Here is a 9474-nt window from a genome sequence, read left to right on the forward strand (position 1 = left end):
ACGCTTGTCGGGAAATCCCACAGTTTTCTCGTCTGCCTCGAGGACGCCCTTGGCTTTGGGGGGGGGGGGGGTAAGCCGGGCAGAGCCGCCCCCACTCGGGGACGAGAGGGAACGACGTTCTTGGATGCTTTACACACGGTGTCACCCCAAGGCTTCTTAGAAAGGCTTCTACTGAGGAGGAAAACGGAGGAAGAAGGGATAGCCACGATTTCCTCCAGGCGGTGAGCAGAGCTGGCTCCCCAGGAGTCTGGATTCTGGGTGGGATTTTTCCCCGGGGGTCCTTCCGGGCCTCAGTGTGCACAGCCAGGCGCTTTCTCTGAGGGGAGCAGGCGGGAGGCTGGGCGTCCATCTTTCCCCTGGCGGCGGACTTCACAGCCCAGAACCAGATCTTCGGTTCTGTGGGCCTAGATGGGGGATGCTTGCCCTTCTGGTTTTGCTCCAGAATTCCTCTAGATTCTGAACCCATCATTCCCATCACCCCTCTCTGGATTCTGCAAGACGGTGGAATTTTTCTCCCAGCTTGGCCCCCACCTCAGATTGGAGTATACCCAACTTCTCAGGTGCCAGGCACAAAAGTGTTCGTCTTCCTTGCTATACTGACCTCAGAAGTGTTTCTGGAAAGGGTCGCCTCCTCTGCAGTCCCCACACTGCTTGCTCTGGCTAGATTGGATTGCCTTGGCTGATTTTTTTTTAATAGAAAGCTTTTATTTAATGAATACAAATTTCCTAAGTACAACTTTTGGATTGTAGCGGTAGCTGAATTGTTTTAATGGCTGCCTGAGTGGTTTTCTTGCCTCCTGTTTGTCTTCACCACCAACACAGACCTAATGTCACTTTTGTGACCAAAGAAAACAAACACCTTCCCTCTCTCCCTCAAACCTGCCATAACTCCCTGTGTAATTGGAATTGAGGTCTTAATTTTCACAATTGGAATCCAGTTTGCCTCTCCAACTTTCTGTTCACTCACTGCCCGGGTTCCAGTTATACCAAGCTGAGCCAAATACCACCCTCCCGGGGTTTTTAATGCCTCTGTTTATTTTGCTCTGTTCCTTTATCCTGGATTTCTTTTTCTCCACCTTTACCTAATGAACTGCTCCTAAATGTTCATGACCTATCTCAAGTGCCTACTCCTTTACCCATGTCCGTCCATGCCTTCCCAGTAGGACCTGCGAGATCAGCTAATGTCTCTTTCCCAGCACTCCATGCCTCTGAGACAGCTTTCAGGAAGTCCACTGTGTTACAGCTGCTGGGTCATCCTGTCTCCCCACCAACTGTCAGGGCCTGCAAGGCAGGATATGTTTCTGACTCATCTCCATGCTCAGAGCAATTGGCCACACACATTTCAAAATAAATAGCTTTTCTTTGGTTGTATAAAACCTGTGTGCTTATTATTTTAAAAAATCAAATACATAAAAGTATAAGGAAGAGAATAAATCTCCACATCCTGCAATAGCCACTGTTAATATTTCAGTGATCGTATTTTCATGCCTTCTTTATGCACTTGTCCGTACATGTATGCACACATGGAATCATTTTATGCATTCTGTCTTTTGTTTTGATTCCTTCTTTTCTGGTCTTTATTTTTATTTGACAGGCAGAGAGAGAGAGAGAAACAAATAGAGATCTCCCCCAAATGCCTGCAGCAGCCAGGGTTGGGCTAGGCTGAAGCCAAAAGCCAAGAATACAATCTAGGTCTCTCACATGAGTGACAGAGATCAAAATACTTGAGATATCACTTACTGTCTCCCAGGATGCACATTAGCAGGATACTGGAATTGGGAGCAGAAGCCAAGCATTATTCTGTATATCCAGCATGGGATGTGGGCATCTTAACCTCTGAATCCATTCTAATCTTTTCTTCCTGTCTTGCCCCCTCACTACTTTCTTTCTTTTTTTTTTTTTTTTTTTTTTTTGACAGGCAGAGTGGACAGTGAGAGAGAGAGACAGAGAGAAAGGTCTTCCTTTGCCGTTGGATCACCCTCCAATGGCCGCCGTGGCCAGCGCGCTGCGGCCAGCACACCGCGCTGATCCGAAGCCAGGAGCCAGGTGCTTCTCCTGGTCTCCCATGGGGTGCAGGGCCCAAGCACCTGGGCCATCCTCCACTGCATTCCCGGGCCACAGCAGAGAGCTGGCCTGGAAGAGGGGCAACCGGGACAGAATCCCGCGCCCCGGCCGGGACTAGAACCCGGTGTGCCGGTGCCGCAGGCGGAGGATTAGCCTAGTGAGCCGCGGCGCCGGCCTTGCCCCCTCACTACTTTCTCTTACTTCCAACTACTTAAAAGTCAAAAGCAATTTATAGTTTTCCTTAATTTTCCCAAACTTATATCTATATCTATATATTCTCTCTGAATTTTTATTCTAGTTTGTTTTACAAAATGGAATATCATGTTTATTTTCCCCAAAAGAAACCTTTTATTTAAGGAATACAAACTTAATTCATTTTGTAAGTACAACTTTAGGAACACAGTGATTCTTTCCACCATACCCACAATTCACCCCTCCTTCTCCTGCCTCTCCCATTCCTAGTTCCATTCTCCACTAAGATCCATTTTCAGTTAACTTTATACACAGAAGACCAACTGAATACTAAGTATAGAGTTCAACAATTTGCTTAAAAAAAAAAAAAACTGTTCCTCAACAGTTGAGACAAGGGCTGTTTAAAGTTGGACTATCGTATTAAATATACTTTTCTGCTTCTTGTGTTTTTCATTAAATAATAAGTGATAAAATTCAATTCAACTGGTAAGATTCTAATTTACTCTTTTATTTTAGATTCTTCATAATGTTCTGCAATATAAATATATTAAAATTTATTCTAGAGTTCCCCTGTCCATGACATTCAACTTCTTTTAATTAAAAAAATCACTGACATCAATGTTACAATATATATCCTATGTATATCCAAATGCTCCAGTACTCTAATTTCTGTCAGACTGATGATCAGATATGAGATTGGTCTATTTGGATTGTTAATAAGTTGCCATCTCCAAGATTATAACAATCTTCCAGGCACAGTTTTAGCCATTCCAATAAGTGAGATCAAAGCACTGAATCTAGTTAGTTCATGAACCCTGACCAGGTGAAGCCCTATAGTGTTTTGCTTCCAGTCACCCATGCTGACCCTTCCCAGGAAAAAGATGACCTCTGTTCTCCACTCTCTTCTCATCCTGATTACCTTTTCATTTTGTTCCACTTGGAATTGAAACTAAAGCTCCAGAATTTGTATCTTGAAACTGACCTGGAACTGCATAAGAATCTCCAGGCCTTGCTCTTCTTAATCAATTGGTGGCATCAGAAGTTGAGGTTTAGTTGTAGCTCAGGTTCCTGAATTTTCCCTGCTTGGCCTCAAATTGAACTCCTTAGACTGGCCCCAACTTCCACTGGTACCTAGAGTGCTGTGGCTAAATTGTGAGTAGAACATTCTTTTTTTTTTTTTAAGATTTATTTATTTATTTGAAAGGCAGAGTTACACACAGAGAGAGAAGAAGCAGCAAAGAGAGAGAGAGAGGTCTTCCATCTGCTGGTTCACTCCCCAATTGCCTGCAATGGCTGGAGCTGCAACAATCTGAATCCAGGAGACAGGAGGTTCTTCTCGGGCTCCCACAGAATTGTGCAGGGGCCCAAGGACTTGGGCCATCTACTGCTTTCCCAGGTCATAGCAGAGAGCTGGATCGGAAGTGGAGCAGCTGGGTCTGGAACAAGTGCCTATATGGGATGCTGGCACTGCAGGCAGCGTCTTTACCTGATACGTTGTCACAGCACCGGCCTCACAGAACATTCTAAGAATTAACTAGTGTCAGAAGGATATTCATTCTTTTGTTATTATTTTTTCAACAAATATTTATAAAGTATAGGGAATACAAACCTCTTCCTTTCCTTTTTGTTTTTTTTTTTTTTTTTTTTTTTTAACTTTGGTCCAAAAACAGTTATTTTGCTTTCTCAGATGTGTTAGGGAGAAAGCTTCAGTCCTCCTTGATTTTACCTCCCATTTGTTTCTCTTATGGGAGAGAAAGTGGTTTGCATAATTGTTTTAGAAAAAGGACCAATGCATACACATGGTGACATCCCTCTTTGACTTTCTTTGGAATGATCCTGTCCACAGGATCTATGTAGTATTCTCTTCCTTATAAGGTAGACCATAATAGACCCTATTTTTATGGATGGGCTATGTTTGGACAAGTCCTGCCTGTGCTTGGGTGGCCAAATTCAATTTGGGAGGAAGGAATATGAAGCTCATTTTGACTTCTAAGCCCAGCTGTGTTCTCAAATCTAGCATCACCGTAAAACACTTGAATTATCTGATTCCTGGATTGATGTGGTATTGTTCAGAACCCAAGGCAAGATAGATACGATTCTCATTCTCAAACTCTGATTATTGATGTTTACTTTGTGCAAGTTATGGCTGGAAGCTATGGGTAAGTCAAAAAAATTTATGTACATGGACTGTACCCTCAAGAAATCTGTAGTTTTATAGTAGAGATAAGATATTAACATAAATAATGACAATTCAAGTGGAAATATTATCACCAATAATTTTAGAATAATTTTCTAGTTTAAGGATTTGTGATAAGTGCTGATGATAGATATGTCATGGCCTCTTCAGTCAAGGACCTTAGGGATACATCTTCGTAGAGAAAAGGGCACTTGAACTGGTCTGAGAAGGGTAAGATATTCAAGTAGAGGAAAGAGCTTGAGTATGAACAGGAAGGCAAGAATATTCAGATGGAACCAGAGGGCTCTTACAGAGGAGTAATGGAAAATTATTGGACATATAGGTTGTGACTAGACTGAATAGTTTCTTGATTGATTTCTAAGGCAGAAGAGCTTTATGGTTAGTTTTGGTGACCCTGAATAGAGAACAAGGGTCCCACTACAGGCTAAATTGTTAAGAAAACGAAAAATACCCCCAAATAAATACCTTCCTCAAAAATTTATTTGGTATACAGTCACAGACTATAGAGAGTGTCAAAAAAATCTTAAAGATATTCTAGTTCAATCTCCTCATTTTATAAAGAAAAAACAGCTAGTGAGATGAAGTGAATATTTGTTTGAATACCAGCTGCATGTCTCAGAAAATTAAATATGATGTCAGTGTGAGCAGTCCATCCCAGGAAATAAAGGCATCAACAGTATGATATTTGAAGAAAAAGGGCAGATGCCCTCCGGGAGTCCAATAACAGGGGGAAGAATTGTTTCAGGAGCACAAATCAAGTAGTTTTCCATAAAGCAAGTGGGACAGTGCTGGTCCTTACATGTGTGGATACCAGCCCTGTGTGAACCAAAGGCATTGAGTCACAGTAATTAGTAGTTTATTGTTGGGTGTTTTTTTTAATGTTACAGTCATGCACCTAAATGACTCTTCTGGTTAACTTTCAAAGCAAGGCTTTGAAAAGGTAAGAGGCATCTTTTGTTGGTGCTTGTTGGGATGAATGGGAGGTCACTGGAAAGTGTTACCATTTTGATCTTAGCAGGCTGGCTGTCTGCTAGGCTTCACTTGTCAGGCCGTGAACTCCACGGGGTGGGCAACAACAAGATACAGCAGGGAACAGCTGTGGGGAATGTAGGTCAACATTATATTAAGGATAATTAAGTTAATAAAGTGGATATTAAGCAGCCCACTTTCATCATCAAATATTTGATATGCTATGGCCCCATGTAACAAGCACATCAGACGCCACAAAATCAGATGTGCAGTTTGGCATAGCAGTTACAACATTGGTTGGGATGCCTGCCTTCCATGTTGGAGTGCCTGAGTTAGAGTCCTAGACACACTTTCAATTCCAGCTTCCTGCTAATGCACATCCTGGGAGGCAGTGGGTGATAACCCAAGTACTTGGGTCCCTGCCACCCATGTGGGAAACCCAGATTAAGTTCCAGGCTCCTGGCGTTGGCCTGGTCCAGTCCTGGCTATTGTGGGCATTTGGGGAGTGAACCAGTAGATGGAAGATCCCTGTATGTCTCTGCCTTTTAAATAAAATAAAATAAATAAATAAATCCTGAAGCCAGAGGTCTAGGATCCAACACATTTGATGGAAACTGTCAGTCCTTTGAATCTGGGGAGCTTGCTAGTGTGCAGCCCTTCTTGGAGATGGAATCAAGAAAGGCTTAGTTTTGTTTTTTTTTTTAAAGATTTATTTTATTTATTTGAAAGGCAGAGTTAGAGAGAGGGAGAGGTAGAGAAAGAAAGAGAGAAAGAGAGATATCTTCCATTTGCTGGTTCACTCCCCAGATGGCCACAACGGACAGGGTAGGGGGCAAGCAGAAGCCAGGAGCTTCATCCAAATCTCCCAAGTGGGTGCAGGGGCCCAAGTATTTGGGATACCTTCCACTGCTTTCCCAGGTGCATTAGCAGGGAACTGGACTGGAAGTGAAGCAGCCAGGACTCAAATTGCCATCCATATAGGATGCCAGAGTTACAGGCGAAGGCTTAACCTACTACTCCACAACGCTGGCCCCAGCCTCAGTGCTCTGAAGCAAATGTCTGTCTGGCCTTTTTAAAAAGTTTTGTTTATGTATTCATATAACATACAATTAATCAATTTAAAAGTTACAGGTCAGTGTTTTTTGGTGTATTCACAGAAATGTGCAAACCTCACCATAGTTAATTTTAGAATAATTTTATGCTTAAAAGAATAAAAAAGAAGCATTAGCTGGTGAGAAAGTAAATTGGTGCAACCACTGTGGAAGACAGTATGGTGGTTCCTCAGGAAAATTACACATGGAGTTGGGATATGATCCAGTAATTCTAACTCTGGGTATATGTCCAGACAAATTGAAAGCAGTGACTTTCCGGGGCCGGCGCTGTGGCTCACTTGGCTAATCCTATGCCTGCGGCACCAGCATCCCATATGGGCACCAACTTCTAGTCCTGGTTGCTCCTCTTCCAGTCCAGATCTCTGCTGTGGCCCGGGAAGGCAGTGGAGGATGGCCTAAGTGCTTGGGCTCCTGTACCCACATGGGAGACCAGGAGGAAGCACCTGGCTCCTGGCTTTGGGCCGGTGCAATGGGGAGTGAACCAATGGAAGGAGGACCTGTCTCACTGTCTTTAACTCTACCTGTCAAAATATAAAAAAAATAAAAAAATAAAAAATAAAGCAGTGACTTTAAGAGATATTTACACATCTGTGTTCATAGCACCACCATTTACAACAGCCAAAACTTGGAAGCAACCTAAGTATCTATTAATAGATTCATGGGTAAACAAAATGTGACTTAAGTGTACATTGGAATATTATTCAGCCTTTAAAAGAAAGGGATTTCTGATGTTCACAAGAACATGGATGAATTTTGAAGACATTTTGCTAACAGAAACAAGCCAGTCACAAAAGGTTAAATATTCTCTGATTCCACTTCCCTTGAGTTATCAAAATCATATAGAAAAAGGGTAGAGTGGTGGTTTCTAGGGGCTCAAGGGGGGGAGAATGGGAGTGTTTAATGGACATAGAGCCTCAGCTGGGGAAGATGAAAAGACTCTGGAGTTGGATGGTGGTGGTGGTTGCATGACAATATGAACTACATGATGCCATAGAACTGTGCACTTAGAAATTAGTAAAATGGCAAATTTTGTTACTTATAATTTACCACATTTTATTTTTTAAAAAGAATACCATAAACAGGCTACTTAGGGATGGTGTGGTGGTGCACATTTAGCCTAGTGGTTATGACACCTATATCCATGGGGCCGGTGCCCTGGCTCACTTGGTTACTCCTCTGCCTGCAGCGCTGGCATCCCATATGGGTGCCGGGTTCTAGTCCCGGTTGCTCCTCTTCCAGTCCAGCTCTCTGCTGTGGCCTGGGAGGCAGTGGAGGATGGCCCAAGTGCTTGGGCCCCTGCAACCGCATGGGAGACCAGGAGGAAGCACCTGGCTCCTGGCTTCGGATCGGCATAGCTCTGGCCATGGCAGCCATTTGGGGGGTGAACCAACGGAAGGAAGACCTTTCTCCCTGTCTCTGTCTCTCACTGTCTAACTCTATTTGTCAAATTAAAAAAAATTTTTTTTAAAAGACACCTATATCCTGCCTTAGAGTGCCTGGATTCAATTCCGAACTAGAGCTCCTGACTCCAGCTTCCTGCCAAAGCAGACCCTGGGAGGCAGTGGTAATGACTCAGTCAAGTGGGTTCCTGTCACCCACATGGGAGACCTAGATTGAATTCCCAGCTCCCTGCTTTGGTCCTGGCACAGACCCAAGGCTCTTTCTTGGCCTGTCTGCCTCGCAAATAAAGAAATAATTTTTAAAAAGAAGTTGTTGAGAAGAAAGATTAGTTATACCCAGTCTCCAACATATCCGAAATCCCCACAGCAGCAGGGCAGAGTGGACGTGGACTGCAGGGCAGGCAGGCTTCTCCCCTCCACTGCAAGCCTTGCAGCCAACACACCCTCTTCTCATTCCCTCAATGTCCTCATCTGGAAAATGGGAACAATAAAGCAGCACGGCTTTGAGAGTGTGGAGCTTTCTTTAAATCTAAAATTTTTTAGACCACTGCAGCACGTACTCCCCAACATAAGATGCCATAAAGCATAAAAGGAGGTAGGTTTTGAAAACTCCCATACTCTTCAGCTAGCGCCTTCCAGTCCCTGCCTCCCTGCCCCATCCAAGCCCTAGAAATCACTAATTTACTTTCTGTATCTATAGGTTTCCCTATTCTGGGCTCTCATACCACTGGAACCATAAATATGTGGTTTTCCATGACTGGGTTTTGTTGTCTTTTTTGCCTTTAGCTAAGTTGCCTCTTGCCTGTGAGAAGCTGCATTTCTGCAGGAGGAACCCAGGAGCTGTGGAAAGACTGGGCAGGGAATCTGACATCATTAGGAATGAAAAACAGGAGCCAGTGCTGTGGTTTGGTGGGTTAAAGTCTTGGCCTGAAGTGCCTGCATCTCATATGAGCACTGGTTCGAGTCCTGGCTGCTCCACTTCTGATCCAGCTCCCTGCTGATGAACCTGGGAAAGCAACTGAGGATGGCTTAAGAGTTTTGGGGCTGTACTCACATGGGAGACCTGGAAGAAGCTCCTGGCTCCTGGCTTCAGATGGGTTCAGCTCCAGCCATTGTGGCCATTGGGAGAATGAACCAGAGGATGGAAGACCTCTCTGTCTCTACCTCTCTCTGTAACTCTTTCATTAAATAAAAAAAATATTTAAAAAAGCTAAATGGAAGTTTTTTAAACTTAAATAATTTCTTACTATAAAAAATATAAAAATTTCAGATATAAAATAACAAAAATAATAAATAAAATCAACTGATCCTATCACCCATAAATAACCATTTCAAGTATTTTGATAAATAGTCTTTCAGAGTTTTTGCTATGCACATCATACACACACATACAATAGATAATATTGCATATATTTTAAAATCCTTTTTTTTGACAGGCAGAGTTAGACAGAGAGAGAGAGAAAGACAGAGAGAAAGGTCTTCCTTCCGTTGGTTCACCCCTCAAATGGTTGCCATGGCTGGCGCACTGCGCCGATCCGAA

At 43.3% G+C, this 9474-nt stretch overlaps 1 long non-coding RNA gene across 1 annotated transcript; it reads left to right on the forward strand.

Moving 5' to 3' along the window:
- Nucleotides 1-9: 9 nt before the first annotated feature.
- LOC138849291 (uncharacterized) lies at nucleotides 10-9143 on the forward strand. Its single transcript, XR_011387910.1, has 2 exons — nucleotides 10-221; nucleotides 8721-9143. It is a non-coding gene; the product is annotated as an uncharacterized lncRNA (long non-coding RNA).
- The last annotated feature ends 331 nt before the right edge of the window (nucleotides 9144-9474 follow it).

This window comes from Oryctolagus cuniculus, chromosome 4 (genome assembly GCF_964237555.1).
Source record: "Oryctolagus cuniculus chromosome 4, mOryCun1.1, whole genome shotgun sequence".
Lineage (NCBI taxonomy): Eukaryota > Metazoa > Chordata > Mammalia > Lagomorpha > Leporidae > Oryctolagus > Oryctolagus cuniculus.